The following is a 22,921-nucleotide window of genomic DNA, read 5'->3' on the forward strand; positions in this document are numbered from 1 at the left end:
TAAATGATATGTTTCCGTCAAACCCCGCCCTCAGGCCTCAGGGATCTTTGTGGAAGAGGAGGAAGAAAGACTGTACTAGCAAAGGGATTTGATGACAGTGTCTTCTGGATACAGCAGAACTTACATAATCATGAACTCACAGAGATGGTGGTTATGTACACATGGTTTGCACAAGTTCAAACTATATTGGATGCCAGCACTAAGAGGGAAAAATGAACACTGGCTCCCACCTCTAACCAACAATATATTTGTCATTGATACTCATTAGCAAAAGAAAAACTAGGTTTTTTCTAACAATCTTACTGTTCATATTAAACATACTTTTGGGTAGACCCAAGCCAAGAATAGTTGGCCAACACGAGAGAAATTCAGTGGTGTTCTTCTAAACTTTTTGTCCCATTACGCTTTGTTTGAGCATTTTTATTATTAGTCTTTTGCTTCTGATTTTGTGGGCCTTTTGAGTTTTTTTAAATAGTGTGCTTCTTTTTTATCTTTTTTTTAAGAATCGAGAAAATATAAAGTTGGATAAGTAGGGAGTGGGAGAGACCTATGAAGGAGGAAAAGAGAGAGGAAAAGAGGGACAGAGGAAGGGATGGAGGAAGGGAGGGGGAATACATGTTCAATATTTTTTATTTATAGGAGCAAAAAAAGACAAGAAACAAAACCAATGGGAAAGACAGGAAAAAAGTCCGAAGACATGTTAACAAAAGAGTTCATGAGCTCAGATAGAATGGTGGATTAGGGAACAATTAAGAAAGCAGTGTGCTTTAATCAATGAGCAACTCTGCCTTGAAACATTTCTATTCATAGTGGGTGATTGATAAGCAGAGATAATATGCAGTACTTTGACAAGGGACCTTGGGAAAAAATCAATGTTCTGCTATATAATGAAAACTGAATCCATTTACAAAACTTTTGTTTCAGGTGTTCTCGTGCATTTCTGAATTTGCTTATATGAGAGGAGCTGACGCACGAGAAAACAAGCTTAAAGGTAACGTTATGAAAGTGATAAGGCTCGTAAAGAAGAAATGAGTAAATCCATCAAAGAAAGGCAGGAAAACACAAATAAACAATTAGAGGAAATGAATAAATCCCCCTTTAAAAAGACAATAAAAAACTAATGGGTGAAGGAAAGGAATAAAACTGCTCAATACATACAATTGAAAATAGAAGCAATAAATGAACACAAACAGAGGGAATCCTGGGGATGGAAAATCTAGGTAATCAAATAAAAGCTACATAGGCAAGCATCACCAACATATTATAAAAAATATGGAAGAGAGAATCTCAGGCATAGAAAATATGATAGGAGAAATTCATACATTGGTCAAAAAATGTTAAATCTAAAGAATTCCTAACCCATCAGAAAATCTGTGATATTATGAAAAAACAAAACCTAAGACTCATAAAAATAGAAGGAAAAGAATCCCAGTTCAAAGGCCTAGAAAATATGTTAACAGAATGATAGAAGAAAACTTTCCTAACCTAAAGAAGAATATGCCTGTAAAATGTAGAAGCTTAAAGAATAGCAAAAAGATTTGAAGAGAAAAGAAAGTCCCCTTGCCACATAATAATGAAAACACTAAACATAAAGAACAAGAAAATAATACTAAAAGCTTCAAGGGAAAAAAGGTCAAGGAAAATATAAAGGCAAACCTATAAGAATTACACCCAACTTGACAATGGAGACTCTAAAAGCCAGAAGACATGGGATAGATTTCCTGCAGAGTCTAAGAGACTACATATGACCGTCTATACTACTGTATTTAGTAAAACTTTGATTACTCTGCTATACTCATATATAGGTACTTAGCCCAAATATCAGAGAGGTGTCATTTAATGGGAGCAGATGCAGAAACCCACAGCCAAACACTAGACAGAGCCAGGGGAACCCCGTAAAAGAGAGGGAGGAAGAATTGTAAGAGGCAGAGGGGTCAAAGACACAGAGAAAACACAGGCTACTGAATCAACTAAGCAGGGCTCATAGAAACCTAAGTGACAAACATGGACCCTCTATGAGTCTGAACTAGGTCCCCCCCTCTCTTTTGCCTGCACTTGGGACCCTTTTCCTCCTATTGGGTTGCCTCATGCAGCTGTGATATGAGGGTCTGTGTCCAGTATTATTGTATCTTGTTAAGCCATGTGTTGTTGGTTGTTTGTGGTTGCTGCTGTTAAAGAGAAACAGTGGAGAAATAGATCTGGAAGAGCGAGGAAGCTGTGGAGGGACTGGGAGGAGTGGAAGGAGAGGAAACTGTGGTAGGTATGTAACATATGAGAGAATAATAAAAGTTCAAAAGGAATAAAAGAAAATTGAGAACAAAAGCATTTCAAAAACACAAGGGCAGACAATCATGATTAAAATTGTCTTTAAAGCTTACATTCAGGGAAACAAAATGGCCACAATACTGTTATTACACAAATATGCACCATTACAATTATATGGTTAACTAGATTAGTTTAAAGGAAATGAATGCATGGTTATGCTAATCACAGTCCATATCCTTTATTTTATATTATTTACTTGTGTGTATGTATATGTATGTGAGTGTAAGCACATATGTGCCATTGAGTGTGTGCGGGGAGGAGGGGGTCAGAAGCCAGCTTCAAGGAACTAATCTCTCCTTCTATCATATGGATCCTGGGATTAAACTCAGGTGTTGAGGTTAGTGGCAGGAGCCTTTACACTAAACCAACTATTTTGAAAAGATATTGGTGATTGATCAAAGCAAGTCAAACTTGACAATGATGTTTACACCTATGCTCCATAGCAGCCTAATGCTTCCCCAGTCTGTAACATGCTGACTTCCTAAGAACAGATTCAATTTTAGCTCATGAACATGAAATGTGAGACCTCACTTGAGAGCATAATTAAACTATAATACGAATTTACTATCCACAGAAACTTTGTGTCACTCACTAGAGAAACAAAGGAAGATCATGCTTTGCCTTTCATTGATGCACGTGTAACACAAAACACTCTCAGACTTGAGAGTCTCTGCCATAATGAAGAATGTAATAAAATTTGGACTCTGATTTTGAATTCTTCCTACATGGGTTACAGTCTAGAGAATCAGAAAGATAAATATAAGACAGATACAAGGGATTTAATGGGGTTGAACATGAAAGTGTGTATGTTTAACCTGTTAGTTTTCTCATCCTTTTCACATATGATTTTCTGTATCATAAAATGCATTTTATTGCCTCAAAGAGAAATTGGGAAAAAAGAAAAGTAGATGAATGTATAAGTAAGAGTGCCATCAAAAGTATCAGAAAGCCACAGAGGACGCACTTATGTCTTTCTCTGTTCTGTGACATTTTTCATGGAAGTCAGATCTCCCAGGCAGAAAGCCATGTAGTCATTCACTCACTTAAATATAAACATCACGCTCTTGCTTGGCAGCCTTGGCCAAAGCTTGTGGATTTAGACAAGCGCACTATTTTTATCTCCTGTTGATTACAAAGAGGTCAATGACACAGCTTGCCAGTTCTGAGTCTGAAGTATCAACATCAAGTTCATTTCAGCAATAGGTGACACCCTTAGTTTTTAGGATGAACATAACATCTGAATGGTCCAGAAGTTCAGGTTCATTTAACACTTTTCTATTATTACTGTATCCATAGCAACAGAATTTATGAGAATGAACTGGAAAAAAATCTTTCTAAGATAAAAATAAGCAAAGGTCAACACTAAACATCTAGAAAGTTCTGAAGTTGAGAAGAAATGACCTTTCGGATTTACTTGTTTTTAAAGTGCTGTGTAAAAATCTAATGAATCAAGACTATTTCCACAGCCAGACAGGGAAGAAAAACTCTAGGAAATCAGAACATTGATCTAGTTTTAAATTTTTTATACTGGAAAGGCAATGTCCTGTGTGAAGCATTAATAAAAGATATGTTCAATCTGAATCTTGTTTCCTCCCCTCAGTTCAATAATATAGATGGTTTGTAGGAATTTTCACACAGTGTTTCCTTCAAATTCCTAGAGGCAATGAATAGCAAATGTATAAATTAATATATCTCTTTATCTTTGTGATAATCCTTAGATTTTTTTTGACATTTGATGGTAGATGCCAGCATATAAAATTCTGAACAGCCAGGTGTCCAGAAAGATGCTTCTCATATACTTATAATTTCTAAATTTTAGCTACGGAATCTGATTAGTCAACATTTTAGCTCCTCTTCTATATACATGCTTACTTCATGCCAGGGATCTGCAATGCAAGATGCACATGCTTCTGGGGTTATTAATGCATTGTAACCGGATAATAAGCTACAAAAGCTACCATCAGGTGTATTAGAAACAGTGGGCTAATGTTATCATAATCTCCAAATGAAGATTCACATTTTTGTCAACATGTTAGATGGTCATACATATGTAAACAGAGGAGGTCTTTAAAGGGAAATGGAGGAGTTCCAGGACACCAAAGCACTGGTACTCATGACCTCACTTGATCTTTGCTTCTAGCATATTGCAGTAAACTGTAGTTGAGATACACCTGGATATGTGTATTAGGAAATTATTTTCCTTTCATCATTAAATTAAAGACACCAATCTGGTTCTTAAATGGCAGTCACTAAGTCAGGTGGGTTTGGCTAAAGGCTACAAGGTTTCTGTTCTAGCTTTATTTCTGTTGCTGTGATAAAACAGTCTAACAAGAAACTTAGGGAAGAAATGGGTTATTTCAGCCTGTAATGACAGTTTACAGCCCATTATTGTAGTGTAGTGTTTAAGGCAGAAAGTTCCAATAGGTGATCACGTTATTTACATAGCTAAAAGCAAAGAAGAAATAAATACATGCACTTCTGCTTGCTTGCTTTCTCAGCACCCTTCATACGTATTTCAATAGCCCTGCAAAGCAACGATATCTCCTCACAGTGATATAAGCCTTCTAACATCAATTAACTTAACTTTACTAAGACAATACTCCACAGACATAACCCATGGCCAACCCAAAGACAATCCCTCATCGACACTGTCCTTCACTGTGCTCCTAGAGTCTTCAAGTTGACAATTAAATCTAATCACCACAACTTGTATTATACTAATTGTTTTAGTTATCTCACCTGTAAGGGGAAAATAAAACCACTTTAATGGAGTTATCAAATTAAATGAGTTATTATTTGCAAAGTGCTTAACACAGTACTTGACAAACAGTAAGCATTCTGGTAAATATGTATTACCCTAATGTCTAAGTGTCATCCATGAAAATAAGTTGCACTGTGCGATTGTTCAATGGTTATCTCGTGAGAAAGTATTTTGATTTCCTCTTGAACTAAGAATGAATTGTGTCATTTTCTATTACAGAAATGATGTGTGCTCCAAAGTCATTAATATTTTCTGTACTGTGAAGTGACTATCATTATTTTAGCATCCTAGTAAACATTTTAAAACGGAGAAAATAGAATGTGATCATGTTCTCTGTGATTACAAGCTCATGTCAGTGATAACTTCCCTCCAGATATTTCTAACTTGTTTAAATGAAAAAATAATTAAATTGTTCAAAAAATAGAATGTCAACACAAATAAAAATCTGTATTTTTATTTCTAATTTTATTTCAGTTGCTGTGATAAAATAGCCTTAAAAACCTAATATCAAGAGCTATAAGGGGCCAATGTCTGTTGAGAGAGGGAGAATACTGGATACTCACTGAGTATATACACATACATACATATGTACCTATGCCCACATACATACAACAATAGTAGTTAAAGACAAGACCATTGATTTGGGAGAAGCTGCATGAGAGGAACTTGAAGGTAAGGGCAAGGGTGGAAGTGACATAGATAGAGTGTTCACATACAAGTTCTAAGAAATAAAATTATATAAAAAGAATCTGTGCATCATAATTTTGTTTAATTTTGTTTTTGTCAAAATGTTGACATTGTATGTACATGCTATGTTAGTCTAAATGGAAATTCTCTATACCTTATTTTTTAAATTACAGTGCTGAAGTAGTCATCTAGTATTTGCAAGGTTCTGGGATTGGTCTTTGTAATTATTAAAATAAATAAATATTGGTTATATGATAAAAATATTCTTTATGTTCTTAACGATTTTTTAACTTTTTAAATGGCCACCATTTTCATGTATAGAAATAGTCATCACTGAATTTGCCTTGTGCTTATCATAGATGATCTCATTTAAGTGTCATGTTATTTTGGAGAGGCAGGAACTCACAAAATATGTAGGTTGCAGATTAGGAAGCTAAACTTAAAGAAGTTGAATTATTTCACCAAAACCCCATGAATATAAGTGACCGAATGAGAGTACAGTCCCAATGGTCTCCCAAGGCATCTGCTCATGATGAGTGACCTCTTCAATGTCAAGTGAAATACACAGAATCAGAATATTTTTACTTATATAAAGCAATTTCTCAAGGATTTTAATAATATATACAGTTTTCTTGTAATGTCATCTAATTTTCATAGACTTTTAGAAGTTGATGGTATCAGCCTTTTAAAATGCTTATTTTGAACTGGAGAGTGGTGGCACACATCTTTAATTTCAGGCCATGGGAGACAGAGGCGGGCAGATCTCTGAGACTGAGGCCAGCCGGGTCTAATACAGAGCGAGTACCAGTAGAGCCAGGGCTACATGCTGGCTGAGGCTGGCTGAGCTAGCCCGGGCAGTGCTGGAGAGCTCATCCTGGTGATGTGGAGACAGAAGAACTGGTAGACTGAAGAACACAAAAACTACTTAGGTCCAAATCCAGGGCTTTGAGTTGCCCCACTCTAACATCTAGGCCATCTTTGAACTGCTGGAGCTCTTGAAAAGGCCTGTCCATCGGATCCGAAGCTGCAGGATCCCCATGACACCCGGCAACAACAGGATATTCTAGAGGAATAGATCCCTGGTGAGGATCCACTATTGATAGTGTAGAGAAACTGAAAGCCTCATACAAGACACGTGGCAATGAACATTTGCTAATAAAGAAGTGTGGACAAAAGGCTACACTGTACGACGTTGTGACACCTTACAGCTTCCACAATGAGGTTGCAAAGACATAGAGTGAGTGAGTGTGAAGGGACAGAGAGATGAGTGGGATCCGGGTGCTTCGTGTGAAATACAAAGTTAAATGAAAAAGAATTTATAAAGAAAAGTATTTATTAAAAGTTCCTTAATTTGGCTTCAAAGTACATACATATTTTAGATAAAAGCATATGACTAGTGGTCTTTCTACCACAGTGGGTTAAGGCTGGTTCTCGAGCAAATGAAAGTAGGCAAAGAAAGAGGAAGTGACTGAGAATTTGATTTAGAAAAAAGTTAGAGAAAAGAGAAAAGGATAATTTAATAAAGAGTATTTCATGCCCCAGCAAGGGACAGAGCCAGCTCTCCTGTTCTCATGTCCTCTGAGCCAGGTCACCTGTGCCCACACTAGCTAGGCCAGCTTCATTTTACTGCTCAGGCAAGGTGCGGGGCCCACTCTCCTGAGTGCTACAGCAGGTGAGAAGCTCGGCCAACTTCCCTGCTCTCACACTCCTGGGGTTGTCTCAACTCACCGAAACACTGTCTTCAGTAAAACTGTATGGTCATGGTAAATAGATGAGACATGACGTGTGCTTTATTCAAGCCCTTGTACTGTAGTTCTGCTAGGCACCTATAACCTCTGAATATTGCCGTCTTACTCCATGTGTGTGTGTGATATAGTGTCTCTCTGCCCCACTGTCACCAGATGATCAGTTCTAGGTCAGGCGACTGAGACAAGCACAGAGTAGATGGCTGAGTCATGGTGCCTGGTGTCTTTGATGCTAGAATGACATCCAAGTGGCTTTAAGAGTGGGAATGACTAGCATCAAATGACAAAGGTTTTTAATTTAGGAAACACTTAAGATGTAGCATTGTTATTTTACCAATGAATTACATGTGCAGTGTCCACTGAGAGAACTATTTAATAAACCGCCCTTTAAAATCACCCAGTCTTCTCCACCTCCAAAAAAAAAAAAAAAGAGTATGACATTCAGGAAGCTTTTTAGAACACACTTGATTTATTTTCCATGTCAGCTTCTCAGGTTGCTTAACTTTGAAATATATTGGTCACTCCTTTTTTTAAAAAAACACAATGTACCTTTAAATTTATTAATTTAATTTCTTGGTCCTTGTCCTCGCTAACCTTGACATAGGGCATAAATTATCTCCTATGCTGTGAAACTCTGCTCCTACTCAACTCTTTTCTCTCTCCTGCTTTTTAAAACATGCTTTGCACTTTCTTCTATCTGATTTTGTTTGCTATACCTCTAAATTTAATCATCTTTTATTATTCTTCGTTCAGGCCGGGCAATGGTGGTGCATGCCTTTAATCCCAGCACTTGAGAGGCAGACGCAGGTGGATCGATGTGAGTTTGAGGCCAGCTTGGTCTACAGAGTGATTCCAGGACAGTCAGAGCTGTTACACAGAGAAACCCTGTCACAGAGGGAAGAAAAAAAAAAAAAAAGAATTCTTCCTTCAGCTCTTTTTTTTTTTTTTTTTTTTTTTTTAGCACTGTTGTTTCTTGGGATATTACCCAAATACAATTTAGAATGCTCACCACTATTGCATAACTTCCTCATAGACATCTATATAGCTCTCCTATTGATAACTTGTGACCCCTAAAATGCAAATACTTTTCATCTATACCAGGTAGTATATAAGCTCCCTAAGCCTAGCAGGTCATACTTCCTCAATGATTAGTACTGGTTGTTATACTGAAGTAGAGTTGCAAGGGATCATGGAGAATGGATTAACCATAACTGCAGGGAGTGTACAAAGTGTCTTGAAAAAAAAAAAAGACTCACACTGTCTTACTTGAAAAGAGAATGTAAATTTTGACTCAACTGTCAGAAACACTATGAAGCAATCATTTCATGCCATTTTCTGCAGTTTGTTAAAACTAATATAAATACATAAAAATTGTGGGTGTGGTAGATTTTTGATCAGCATAAGAACTCTCAAATTTTTCATCGCCTAATAACGACAGTCCATGCTACCTTTAAAAACGATGGGTAAATCTTTCCCCATTAGAAGAATTATAAAAGCAGCCGGACAATAGCTTGCCAGATGCTACAGGGAAGATGCACTTTGAACAAAGCCCAGTGGGATAAATTGGTTGTGAATTACCTTCAATTTCTAAATGCCGTCATCCAGTCCCACTGACCACTCCTCAACCTTGTCTTGCTCTAATTGTCCCTCAGCCAAGCACAGGCGCTCTACCCTCCTAGCCACCATTCCGTGCCTGGGTCATCCCATCTTTTCAACTGAACTCATTTTTTCATTTCCTTTTTCTTTTTCTTTTTGTGTGTTTTGGTTTGGTTTGGTTTGGTTTGGTTTGGTTTGGTTTGGTTTGGTTTGGTTTGGTTTGGTTTTTTTGAGACAGGGTTTCTCTGTGTAACAGTCCTGGATATCTCAGAATTCTCTTTGTAGACCAAGCTGCCCTTGAACTCATAGAGATCTGCCTGCCTCTGCTTCCTGAGTGCTGCATTAAAGGCTTGCGCCCCCACTGCCCTGCCTATCTTTGCCCTTTTTTAAGACTCTCAAAGTCTCACTCACCCTCAATTGCAAGTAACAAGACAGAGCATCCCTGAGGTTTTCCAATAATTAATCTCCTTCTCCTCCTTCTTCTCTTGGCTCTTTCAGCACCATGGTTTTCTCTCTAGTCTAGCATTTATGACATTGTGTCTCACGTTACACATTTTTACTGTCTTCATTCGCTATGAAATGGAAAGTTATTGGAGGTAGGAGCCATGGATTGTGCATTTCAGTATTCCTATTCCCCTTTTTATACAATGATTTGCTATGAATCCCTAATCACACATGCTTATTAAACTGAATTAGACAGTTTCCTGCAGAACACCCGTACAGAGATTAGTAAGGACAACTTAAATATATCTCTGATTAAATGAACCTCTGAAGCAGAGCATTTTGCTTCTCCACTGATCCCACTAGGTCTGAGTTCTTCTGGCTAAGTTTCTATTGCAGTTGGGATGCACACTATATTTTTAACTGGACAATAGAGTGGCATTTGGCTCCATTACAATGTTGTGCAATTACTATGCAAAACCACTACATGCATTTGGAACTTTTTTACTGCCCCTCCCCCAGCAGCTGACATCTTACCTGCCAGCTATCTCTTTCTGTCTTGGTTCATTAGAATCTCCGGACAGTCGAGAACCAAAGGATTTTTTCAGTAAATATTTCCGAACCCAATTTGAGTAAAAAGATGTTGTCAGAAAATGAACACAATAAAAGAGAAACATAAACCAGGAAAGGCTAGTTGTTTAGTGTATCAGTTTAAAGAATATTGTTCCTGCATTTAAAACTCTATAGAAAAATGTGAGTCAAGCAAGTATTTTGAAATATAAAGTTCACATAAATGCTTTTAAAAATAGCTTACTTGGGTTTGTATTGCTATGATAAAGACTATGGCCAGTAGCTACTTAGAGAAGAAAGCTCTTTCAATTAACAGCTATAATGCATATGAAGGGAAGTCAGGGCAAGGGACCCAAGGCAGGAACCTGGAGGCAGGAACTGAAGGAAGGACTAGGGAGGAACTTAACAGCTTGCTCCCCATGGATTGCTGGGTTTGCTTTCTTAGAAGGCCTTGGCCCACCTGCCCAGGGGTGACTACCCAAGTGGCCTGTGAAAGTGATGGGTTTCAGCTTGGGACCACCAAGACCAAGTTCTGAGCATAAAAGAGAAGTATTTTCCCTAGAAGAACAAAAGGTAGGGAATAAGAGACAAAGACAGGAGATAGAGTGTTTGAGTACCCTATCCCTACACATATTGTATCAATTGGCTATGAAGGTGTGTCACTGTATTTGCAATTGTTCGTTGCTGTGCCAGCAGCACTATGTGCTGGCAGGATATGTAAATGGCACTTGCTTACCTGTCCCCAAAAGAGAATTCCCTGAGATTATCTTGTTAAAAGCAAGGTACTCCATAGTGTAAACGTACCACAGTTTCTTTATTCATTCTTTGACTGAGGGATATTTAGGTTGTTTCCAGGTTCTGATTATTATGAATAAGGCTGCTATGAACATGGTTGAGCATAGGTCCTTGTTGTGTGCTGGAGCATCTTCTGGGTATATTCCAAGGAGTGGAATAGCTGGATCTTGAGGAAGCCCTATTCACAGTTTTCTGAGATAGATTTCCAAAGTGGTTGTACCAGTTTGTATTCCCACCAGCAATGAAGGAGTGTTCCTCTCTCTCCACATCCTTGCCAGCATGTGGTATCACTTGAATTTTTGATCTTAGTCATGCTGGTGGGTGTAAGATGGAATTTCAAAGTTGTTTTGATTTGCATTTCTCTGATGACTAAAGACATTGAGCATTTCTTTAAGTGTTTCTCAGCCATTCAATATTCCTCTACTGAGAATTCTCTGTTTAGTTCTGAGCCTCATTTCTTAATTGGGTTATTTGGTTTGGTGGTGTTTAATATGAGTTCTTTATATATTTTGGATATTAGACCTTTGTCAGATATAGGGCTGGTGAAAATCTTTTCCCAGTCTGTGGGCTGTCACTTTTTTCTGTTGACAGTGTCTTCTGCCCAGCTATTAAAAACAAGGAAATCCCAAAATTTGTTGACAAATGGATGGAACTAGGAATGATCATATTGAGTTAACCCAGAAGCAGAAAGACTCACATTATATATACTCACTTATAATTGGACAATAGCCCAAGAGGCAATTCCCATGAAAGTCTTCACTTACCAGGAGTTTGGGATAGATGTGAGAACATCCTAATGGGACTCTAGGTGAGAGAAGTATGGGAGGATGGGAAAATAGAAGGATCCAGAGGGTCCTAGAAATCTATAAGAAGAGCATCAGGAAGAGTAGATCTGGGCCCAGGGGTTCTGCTCAAACTACTGCACCAACCAAGGACAATACATGCAGTAAACATTGAATCCCTTCTCAGATCTAGCCAATGGACAGGGCATTCGGCACAGTTAAGTGGAGAGTGGGGACTGACTCTGACACAAATTATTTGCCCCATAGTTGACCACTTCCCCTTGGTGGGAGGCCTGGTGGCACTCAGAGAAAGGATAACCTGGCTACCAAGATGAGACTTGATAGCCTATGACCATATAGTCAGAGAGGAAGTGCCCCTCAGTCACAGACATAGGAGAGGGGAATAAGCTGAAAGCAGGAGGGAGTGAGGAACAGGAGGATGCAAGGAATGGGATAACAATTGAGATATAATCTGAATAAATTAACTAAATTAAAAAATAATAAAATGTAAATTTCCACACCACTGGAAATAAAAATAAATAAGAGCAAGGTGCTGTGGGGGTGGCATGTAGTCTTCAATCTGGCCAAAAGGAAACAGTGAGAGATGGACTGGGTATAGTACTGATGCTGATTGGTTCGGAGTGAACTCCCACTATGTCTTTTTGTTTGTTTGTTTGTTTGTTTTTTGTATAAAAGAGTAATGTGATTTTTGTTAAATAAAAAGTTGGCTGCTCCAATAGGGCAAAAGGATAGAAGGAGAGCAGAAAGATCATTTGGTCTAGATGTGTAGCTGAGGGACGGCCTCAGCAAACAGCTAACAGCCTTATGCTATACAGATGTCTCTGTGTCTTTATTACTAAACTGCAAGTGGGGAACGTCCCCATACTCTCAAAATAATGGAAGACAGGGAAGAAGAAGGAGAAGAAGAAGAAGAAGAAGAAGAAGAAGAAGAAGAAGAAGAAGAAGAAGAAAAAGAAAAAGAAGAAAAAGAAGAAAAAGAAGAAGAAGAAGGAGGAGGAGGAGAAGGAGAAGGGAGGGAACAAGAGAGAGGAAAATGTGTTATTTGTCCCAGGATGGAGGGAGGGGAAGGGCAAAGGACTGCCTCTGAATAGAGAGAAGACAGACATAGCCCATAGGCAAATGGTGGCTTATAAAGGTAACAGGGGAAACTCCATGTTAGGAGGAGGTGTTTAATTTAGATTAGGTGTGTTAATTAGTTGATCCAAGGGGAGGATTTGATTACTGGACTCCAATACTTTTATAGTGACCTTAGAAATCAACCTCAGGAGGAGAAAGTGGCCAAATAAGGGAATAGACCTTGTGGATAACTTTAGGGATATAATCTACTGTTTTTTAACAAGGCAGAGGGAATGGGGGAGAAGGACAAGGTCTGCAAGAGCCATGCTGGCCAGAGTCCCTTTATTCCCTCCTTTTTGTTTATTATTGGGTGGCTAGGTGTTGGGTACATGGACATGGTTCTTTCTGCCTGCTTCCTAGTGACATTGGGGCATTGTTGCTAGGATGTTGTTGTTAGAGGACCCAAGGAAGCTGGGTTGATGGTCAAGGATGGGAGGAGCAGACTGTGTCAGTTGATGTCTAGGTTCTGCAGGATCAGCTGAGGCTAAAGAAATGTAGTCAGTGAGGCTGGTAGATTCTGAGGAAACAGCTGGTGCTCACTCTGGAATTGACTTGAAATCCACTGGGATAGATGGACTAGGGACAGAGGTAACGTTAAAGAGTTTGGAAAAAAATTTTTTTTCTTGGATGTACATTTGAAACTGTTAGATTCATGGTCCTGGAAGTTGGGAAGAGGCGTCCCAAGACCAGGGAAAATGGGAGAGATGCCACCATCAGGAATAGGCAATAGGTAGGGAAACTTAAGCTGTGGGTTGTCAGGAGTACTTATGTAGAGTCTGCTTGGGAGTTCTTGAGAGGAGCCAGGAAAATTAGAATGGCCATATAGGGTTAACTGGACACCAACTGTTATCTGAAAGCAGTGTCTGGTTGTGGTAGGGAGAATATAATCTGAGAGGCTTTTGTTATATCAGCGTAGTCTTTTCTGGGGTGTTTAGGTGAGTTTTGAAATAGAAATAGGATATGGTTGACTGTCTGGGGAGGCTCTTGACAAACTGTAAGAGGCATGGTTGGGACCAGTTTTGGGGTTGTTGTGGAAAGGTTGAAGAGAACTTGGTTTTGGTTCCCAAAGGGGGACTTGGATGGTTAAGGGGACAAGCAGTCAGTAGTGGGGGTAGGGCATCGGCAACTGGGCTATCAGCAGAATGACTATGATTAATAGAGGGCACTGAAGAGAGGCTCTTTGAGAGCAGTGCAGGCTTTAAAGAAGGTTATCAGTAGAGATGAAAGAGTTTGTTGCATCACCTTGGTGTGAGTGATGGTTTGGTCAGGAGTGTGTGTGTGTGTGTGTGTGTGTGTGTGTGTGTGTGTGTGTGTCAGAGAAGAGATGGCTTGGGAGTGTAGGGTTTGTTCAGAATGTCTGATGTCTAAGGAAATCTGGACAGTTAATGAACTTAGGGGAGTCAGTTGGTGGTGGGTGTCTGGCAATCTTTTGGGCAGAAGAAAAGTAGGAGTGTGAGAAGAGATGAGATTTGTAGGGAACAGGCACTCGTGAGGGAACAGGAACTGAAGGGTGAGGATGCACACATGAAGTGAGGGTTAAGAGTGCTCCGTGTTGAAGGAGGGGTAGGTATCTGGGTTACATAGCAGGGTAGCCTGGAAGGAAGTAGGGGAAATTGTAAATGTAGGGCAGCATCTTGACAGGCCGTCAGGTTGGTTTGACTGTTGTCTTTACTGATAATGGGCAGGTTAGTCTGATGAGGCCACCTGACAGGAAGGAGATGCCATCCACTTAAAAGTGTAGGCAGAAGTAGCTAGAGGACCCTCTTGTGTATGAGAGGGATGGGGAAGGAGTCTTTGGAAGTGTTTGGACAGGAGTGTGGAGGATCTGAGACAGAAAGGAGAATGTTTTAAATTGAAGGAACTGTTTGAAGATGAGAGGAAGGAGGAGTTAATGAAGGGGTCCAGAAGTGGCTTGGGATGGGGAGGGTATCAGAGGTGAGTATTTAGGGATCTATGAGTAGAGGAAATTGGCCATGAGGGCAGAGATAAGGAGAATGGGCAAGGTGGTTTATACTGAGGGTCTATGGGTTGTGGTGGGAGAGGATGTAAGATGGGTGACCTGGGGAGAGGAGAGTTGTCTATCAGAGAGGGAAGGACTGCAAGGGAGGACGGTATCTATATACGGAAACAGGCAGGAGAAAAAAAAAAAGGAGAGAGAAAGCTGGCCATGTCTATAGTGAGTGTCTGGCCAAAAAGGTGGAGGCTGTCTTTGAATTCCTGGAAAAGGACACGTCAGGTCAGTTGTTGGGATTGTTGGGTATTAGGATAGTTGATTTTGTTGTTGTTGCTGTTGCTGTTTGGTTTTTTTTTAACTGCTAATATGGGAATATTGTAATGTGAAGATGTGTGGTGTAGAAATGATGGTTTGAGGCCTAGGCAGAGGCTGCTTTAAGGGTGAGGGTTATTGGTGTTTTTTAATGGAGGCAGAAGGGCCCTGAGTATGAGAGAGAGAGGGGTTTCTGATGCAAGAGAAGGAGAGGTGGTACCCAAGGACATTTTTCCCAGTAAGGGAAGAGGGCATGAGGGGCTGAGGAGAAAACGCCTGGAAAGGAGCAAGTTGAGAGGATTGGTTGTGCATTCTTACTAAGGGGGAGGGAGGGAGGAACCCGAACTGTAACAGAGAGAGAAGGAAATAAACCCCAAATGCTTATATACCTTAAATTACTTTCTTGAATCCATAAATGACTTACTCAACCCTTTATAATTTACTTTAACTTTCATATCCTCAGACCCTAACACAGTTTTGAACTGTCATAACTTTAGACCTGTCTTAGACCTGCAGACCTTGTATCATTCATTTCCCTTGACCTATATAACTTACTTGTCTGTTTGCCATAACAGCCTGTCAGCAAGACAAAGTCTACACAGGAAATGGACTGACCAGGCAGCTGGCTGTTTGCTGCTGTTAAAATACAGATAGTCATCAATGTCAACAGAGATCTTCGAAGAAAAAATTTGAGAAAGGAGTATAATTTAAATGGTTTTTTGTATCAGTTAAGTGGCAGAGACTTACTTAGTCCTTTGAGGCTTGTGTGGTTCACTGCAGAAGCAGCAGTAGTAGTCTTCCTTCAGTTCAGTTTTCAGAAAAGAGCAGCATTTAATCCTCAGTTGTCCCAGAGAGCAATGGGCCTCTGGATGGGCAGACTCGGCTCTGGGAAGATTTCTTGTAGAGGAACTTTGAAAAAAATTGACCTTACTTTAACGAGGCAAGGTATGTTCTTTGCGGCAGGGGAGGCTTGGGTCAGGTTTTCCCAGTAGCTAGTGTTAGCACAGTTCAGGTGGAGTCCTCGATGTTCTAGCTGTTTTCTTTGGAGACCTTAAAGGTTTTTTTGATAGGAAGGAGTCTCAGGAGTTTGAGGACCATTATCTGTTAAGTATATCTAAAGTAGACAAGTTTTGTTTATTAGTAGTTGCTTGTAAACACAGACATAAGAGGATAAATAAAGTCTTTAACAGTTTATAATAAATAATACAGTTCTTGTATGATTAGATTTAAGGCAGTGTTAAGACAGGAGAGGGTTAATAAGTTGGGAAATTGGAAGGGCCTTGGCTGAGGGAGATGATATCACAAGGCCGCAAACTGGCAAACTGTATTGTCGCTTACTTGGTTATCAACAGTTGAGAATTTGGCTTTAGAAAGGAAGGCGGGAGCTGCCCATCAGGCTGAATGGTGGGAGCTTTTTGAAGCCACGCCCATGAGGAGGAGGCGGGACTGTTGGAATGGTGCAGCTGGGAAAAGTTTTCGGACTCCTTGGCAGCAGAGGTGGAGGGACGCTTGTAGGGGTGTCGCAGCAGCCGTATGTGAACCTAAGGAAAAAACAGTCACTGTGGTGCAGATATGGGCCTAAGGAACCTGTAGTTCTGGAGGGAAAGGAGTAACCAGTTGTTAAGTTTGCAAAAGCTCCATACATTAGCGGTGATGCCTCCCAGGGAGAGTGGGTGGAGTTGACCTGGGAGGGAGTCTAGCCTGGCTAGAGGGTAGTGGAGAAGAGGGATTAGAGAGAGAAGGAGCGGGCTTCTGGAAGAGAGGGGCTTGCATGGGCAGGGTGCCTGCACAGGGTACCTGGCAGTCAATATTCCTGCAGTGTGCAAAGGGTTAAATAGGACCTGAAATGGCAGAAAGGGTTAGAGCAGTGCGTAGAAAAGTTCAGAGAGTGTAGGAGTCAGACAGAGGGCTTGGAGCAGAGGAAGAGAAAGAAGAGCCTTAAAGGATCTCTTTCCATTTTCCTGTGCCCTCACAGAAGCTGTAAAGATCCTGAATGTTAGAATCCAGAGAGCCGTTAGGCAGCCATTTAGATTGATTATCTAGTGGATATACAGATCAAGCCTGGCTACTATAGTGAATTAGATGTCTAAAAGGTTTAACTGTTTGAGATTCTGGAGGAAACACCCCAAAGGCAAGTCAGTCAGAATGGAGGGGGTGGAATCCATCACTCTTGCTGGCAATGTTAGGGTCTGAAAAATTGAGAAATCCACTATGAAATCCGAGTTCCAGCCAACAAACTGTATCTTTATTCAAAAGTCGATATATCAGGGAGACAGCTGGGTTGGGGATCCAAACCATGTCACAGGGGGTGGAGCAGGGAAACTTTTAAAAGCAAAAAAAAAAAAAAAAAAAAACCATGAATTAGGTGATGGTGGTGGGGCGGGGGATGGAGAGTTGGAGCCATCCAGATACATGCATACACTGTATGTTCCAGTGTGCTTCACACATGGCATCTTAAGGGGAATCATACATGGTATCTTAGGTGGGTATCTATGTCAAATATTTCAGGTGGCTTTCTTGATAGCTTGGCCAAGGTTGAGGTCAGCCAATCAGAGCTCATTTAGCTGCTGCTAAGTTTTGGTCCAGGCTGGGTGCCAACCAACAAACCTTAGGGTTAGACATAGTGCTCTAGATGCATCAGGAACATTTTACTCTAAAGCTGTTTTTGGGAATTTAGCTTAGTACAAGATGGAGACTATAGCCAAGATGGAGTTTCTGTAGCTAAGGAGGCCCTCAGCAGAAGGAGGGCCAAAGTCGAGATGCCGTGCATCCCTATGTATCTTGTAAGGTCAAGGAGCGGTCTCTGGGAGGGAGAAGTCATCACGCAGTTTCCATCACCAAGAGAGGGACCCCTGTGGGTCTGAGGGGGGAGGTGGGACCTGTCCACAGGATTTCCGGAGGGGGAGAGGGCATGGGACAGCGGATTCCTGCAGTGAGATGACCAAGAGTGAAAGTGGGAAGCCCTCTACCAAAGCAGACTGAATAGAATGTGCCTAACCAGTAGTGAGTCCACGGGTGTCCACCGTAAGCCAGTGAAGGCTGTTGTCAGATGCAGTCTCTCCAGTCCCACGGGGCAGACTGGGAACACTAGACGCATGGCAGCTCTTATCCAACAACCCGCAGACTGTTTAGGACAGCTAGGTTGGGGGATTTACCAATCAGCTGCTGTTGGATGAGGCAATCCAGCACCATGAGGACTGGAACATGTTAAAAGGGTTCCTGGCCCATGTGAGTTACAGAACCAAGGTTAGGAAACCCTGCACAGTGCGGGCTCCACTTTGGACCCAGAATTAGGCACAAAGCACATCTAAATACCTGTTTACACAGTGAGATCCTTTATTAAGCAGGAAAGAAGAGTTAAGTGACTGCTTTTTATCTCAGGCAGAAAAATAGCATCAAATGTTCTTGTGGGCATAACTTTTAAAAAGAGAAAACGGGAGGAATGTATTAGAAAGGGCTAGGGCACAGTGGTATATTTGATTTGGCATGTTAATTAGGTGAACAAAAGGGGGATGTTGATTGCTGGACATCAATACTTTCATAGCTGGACCTTGGTAGTCAGCCTTGAGAGGAGCAAGTGGCCTAATAAGGGAACAGACCTTGGGGCCTAGCTCTAGGAAAGCAATCTAATACTTTAGCAAGGCAGAGGGAATGGGGGAGAAGGGCAAAGCCTGTCAGAGCCACAGTTCCTTCAGGGTACTCCCACATCAATCATCAACAAAGAAAATGCCCTCACAGACTTGCCTACAGGCCAGTCTGGTGAAGGCATTGTGGTGTGACAAGACTTTTTCTGGAAAGACATAGTACATCCCTCTATTCACCCCAAATAGGGATCCCACAACAGAACCAAACATGACTACAGCCAAAGGTCAACTTGGTGAACCAATGAGTTTTCTTAAGGTTAAACACAGGAGTGTGAGTGAGGTATCACTTACAGGAGCAGAAATGACCCAAAGATAGCTGTATCACCAAAGCCCACCCAAGCATGAGTGACAGCACAGAAAGTAAAAGACCTGAAGCATACTGCAGGTAGGCAGCTCAATGGGTTGGAAGATGTCCTTTCTCAGTTGGTCTAAAGTCTTTCTGGTAGCTCAGCTGCTTTTGCTTTTCTGAGCAACTGGTCTTGTCTTTTTGCAGCTCGGCTTGTTTATTCTTGAGAAGAAGGGGTCCTACAGAATCTCGTCAGTTTCAGGGACTTCCTAAATCTATTTTTTAATTATTTACCCTCAGTGTTAAGAAGCTTCCTATAAGATGGAATGTTTCAATCTTGGAGGGAATGGATACACACAAGCAACAAAAGAAGTTCCCTTCTTCTCAGATGATCCTAGTTTATGTCAAGTCGACAAAAATATATCCAGCGCAAAAGCATGAAAGCAAACCAGGAATGTCTAGAGGCTGGCGTTGGAAAGTCTTCCTCAGTGTCACCTCTTCACTTTGCTTTTTGAGAAGAGATCTCTCACCAATGCTAAAATCCACCATTTGACTAGACTAGCTAACAAGCAAATCCTTTTGATGCACCTGTCTTTACCTACTAGGGCTGAAGTTGCCAGCATTCACTGAACACCTGGCTTCTTTTTACCTGTGGTCTGGGAATCCTCACTCAGGATGCTAGGCTTATATAGCAAGCACATGACCCACTAAACCTTCTCTCTCCCCAGCCCAGAAAATACTTCAAGTTCTAATTCCCCTCCAAATAAGTATGAATGACTAGATGATAATAAAAAAAAAACCAATATAGTAAATATTCTTGAAGTAATCTTAGATGTTCCATATCTTTCCTAATTTCATAGTTTATTTAATATTAAAATATTATTTCTGATATCACCTTCCTAAAATGAAGCCATTTAATAAAGGGTGGTTTCTGCTTTACATTTTTCTTTTGGCGGGGGGGCAGTTTCGAGAAAGGGTTTCTCTATGTAGCCTTGGCAGTCTTGCACTTGCTTTGTAGACCAGGCTGGCCTCACATCACAGCAATCTGCCTGCCTCTGTCTCCCTGAGTGCTGGGATTACAGGTGTGTGCCATGTTGCCCCACTCTGCTTTACCTCTTTTAGGATTTCTAGAGATTCAAGAATACAAACCTTTGCCACTTTCCCCAGCGTGCCCCCTAAAACTGTTTTGTGATTTCATCAGTCAGTGATTGAAAATCTCTCAGTTTGACTCATACAATACTCTTTTACTAAAGTTAGTTTCCTTTCCTCCGTGGTCGCTTTGGAGCCTTTACGACTTTATACTTCTCATTTCTGTCACTAGATCAACGACTTTGTGCCTTAGTTTCCCTACCTACCAAACTCATCCTGTGGTCCACGGCATGTAGAGGAGCTATGTATTTTTGTTGTTCCAAGCTAAGTACTTCCTGACTAAGGATAGTTTTCCAAAGTATAATGCTGTACAAATGAGAATTTAAGTTAATTAAATTCGGTGACATTAAACTAACGATAAAACTCCCAATGTGTACCAAATGACTCATTTGCAGTATGCCCTACTTAATAACACTAAATAGTAAAGGGTTATGATTTAGTTAGATTCTGTGCCAAACAATCTTAAGACTAAAGTTTAGAGAAAATTTTTACAAAGAAAACTGCTATGCAAAGATGATTATTTTTGCTTATTCTTCTGTTGCATATTCTATTCAAATGATTATTTTTGCTTAAGAAGACATACTTAAAGCCTTGGGTTTTGCTCTTATATTACAGGAAAATGGAATGAGAGAAAATCTCAAATAGTTGTAGAATTTGAAAAGATAAGCAGATATTAACATTACAATAGGGAACCAGTCACTGGATAGATGTCTTCTTAAAACCAGCACTGAGTGTTAACTAGAGGGTAGGACAGCTCCACAGTTTGCTTTATTTCGGCCTCTGTCCTCTCTCAGCCTTTGTGTCTCAGCAGCTTTGTTACAGCAGATGTAAATTCATCTTATCTGATATGAGCTCATCAATACTTCAAAGATGCAAACACATTTTGCCATAGTAAGCTCCCTTGTAGGGATTAATATTAAGGATATGATTGTTAAAGTGTCAAATATATATATATATATATGTTCTCCTTTTCTGCTGTTGTTCATAATAAGACAAATTGACCAGAAATCCTGATTTCAGAGTTAATAGGTAAAGCCCCACCCACCCATCTAAGTACAAGGTAATTTCCTGGAATGCTGGGAGTTGTAGTTCTTGGAAAATAATAAAGCCACATGGCAAATATGGTGACTATATGGGTTTGTCCTTAAAATGCCCCTACAACACATGTCTCATTGCTGCTAGCTGGGAATTCCAGAGAGTGGATCAAACCAGGGTCCAAACTGAGGTACATCCTACACAGTATCTAATTAAAGCTTGCTTCAAATTTGACTCAAAATGGTGGAACTGGTTTTTCTGTTTCAAATCTTAGGATTAACATTTGGAGCCCTACATCAAGATAAGAAAGGCCAGTCCCTCACAAATTCTGGAGCCAGGCTCTTCACTCTGGAACCAGTGGGCTGCCTCTCTAGGGTGTATACACTCAAATAGTAATCCCAAACTCTGGGACATGCCTCCCCTCCTTCAGACCCAGACCCTACAGTGAATGGTTTTGCTTGAAAAAGGAGATAACAAGCATTCTCCCTACCCAATCCACCCCAAGAGGCCTTCTTTTGGTAAGTCACAGAAGCCATTTTTTTTTTAAATTAAGCTTCCTGAAACATTTTTTTCTGCCAGTTTTCCTGGTTTCTCGATTCTGGTTATGGAGTACCCTGATCTGGGAATTGAAGGGATCTAATGACATCTATGAACTCATCTCAGGGCAAAGAGAAATATCTTATGGTCCAATGATTAAGTCTGGTTACTCGGGGAATTCAGCCAGAGCCACTAGTTACTTCTGACATACCTTGAAGCCCAGACGTTCCAATGCCTAGACTAATAATAGAGACATTCCACAACAGTGAGGGCCAAGATGAGGGAGGGTTTAGAATCACCAAGCAAAGTTCCAAGAACCTTGCATATGTACATATATACATATACATCTGGTGGATGGAGCAAAAGCCACAGGCTCCAACAACTTTTTATTTTTTTTTTAGCTCTTTTTTCCCTCTAAGGCAAAGTTCTCTACCTAAGAAGAAAAATTATTTTATAGCCATAAAAGCAATTATCATAGAAACAAATAAATATGTTACACAAGAGGGAGTTACAACAGGATTGTTGATTACCAAGAAGGAGCTATACAGGATTGCTGATTACGTATTTTTCCATTAAAACTCAGACCTAGCTAAACATCCTTTATCTATCTCTTCATTCTACAAGTTCACTATAAGTTCAAAGCTTTTTAAAATATATTTATAAGGCTATAGAACATCTTAAAAGTTTACAAGATATTTTATTATAATGTCTTTATTAGTAGATGATATTGATGAATAGATAAATAAAAAGCTAAAAACTAGAGCCATGGCTATAAGCTCCAACTATTAAACAGCAAAAATTAAGGTATTCATATTTTTGATACAACAAGACAATGATCAAATCAGCCTAACAAAGGGTTTGGATCACCTGTTCTCAACCTGTGGGCCATGACCCCTTGGAGGCTAAACGACCTTTTCACAAGGGCATCCTCGGGTCACCTACATGTTGAATGTTTGCATTATGTTCCATAACAGTGGCAGCATTGCAGCTGTAAAATAGTAACAAGAACAATTTTATAACTCCATGGGGACTGTGTTGAAGGTTCACAGCATTAGGAAAGTTGAGATCCACTAGCTTAGAGAATGTCTCTCCTTACCTAAGATATATTCAGACTTAAAATACATGTCTGGTTTCCTTGGCTTTGCAAACTTTGTTAAGCTTTAGC

At 40.2% G+C, this 22,921-nt stretch overlaps 1 long non-coding RNA gene across 1 annotated transcript; it reads right to left on the reverse strand.

Annotated features, from left to right (window-relative positions):
* Positions 1-10,980: 10,980 nt before the first annotated feature.
* On the reverse strand, positions 10,981-16,562 carry LOC311603556. The gene is made up of 3 exons (XR_014781126.1): positions 16,444-16,562; positions 15,853-16,219; positions 10,981-11,525 (listed from the first exon to the last, which is right to left on the reverse strand). It is a non-coding gene; the product is annotated as an uncharacterized lncRNA (long non-coding RNA).
* Positions 16,563-22,921: the final 6,359 nt, after the last annotated feature.

This window comes from Acomys minous, assembly GCF_964271855.1.
Source record: "Acomys minous genome assembly, chromosome: 8".
Classification (NCBI taxonomy): Eukaryota; Metazoa; Chordata; class Mammalia; order Rodentia; family Muridae; genus Acomys; species Acomys minous.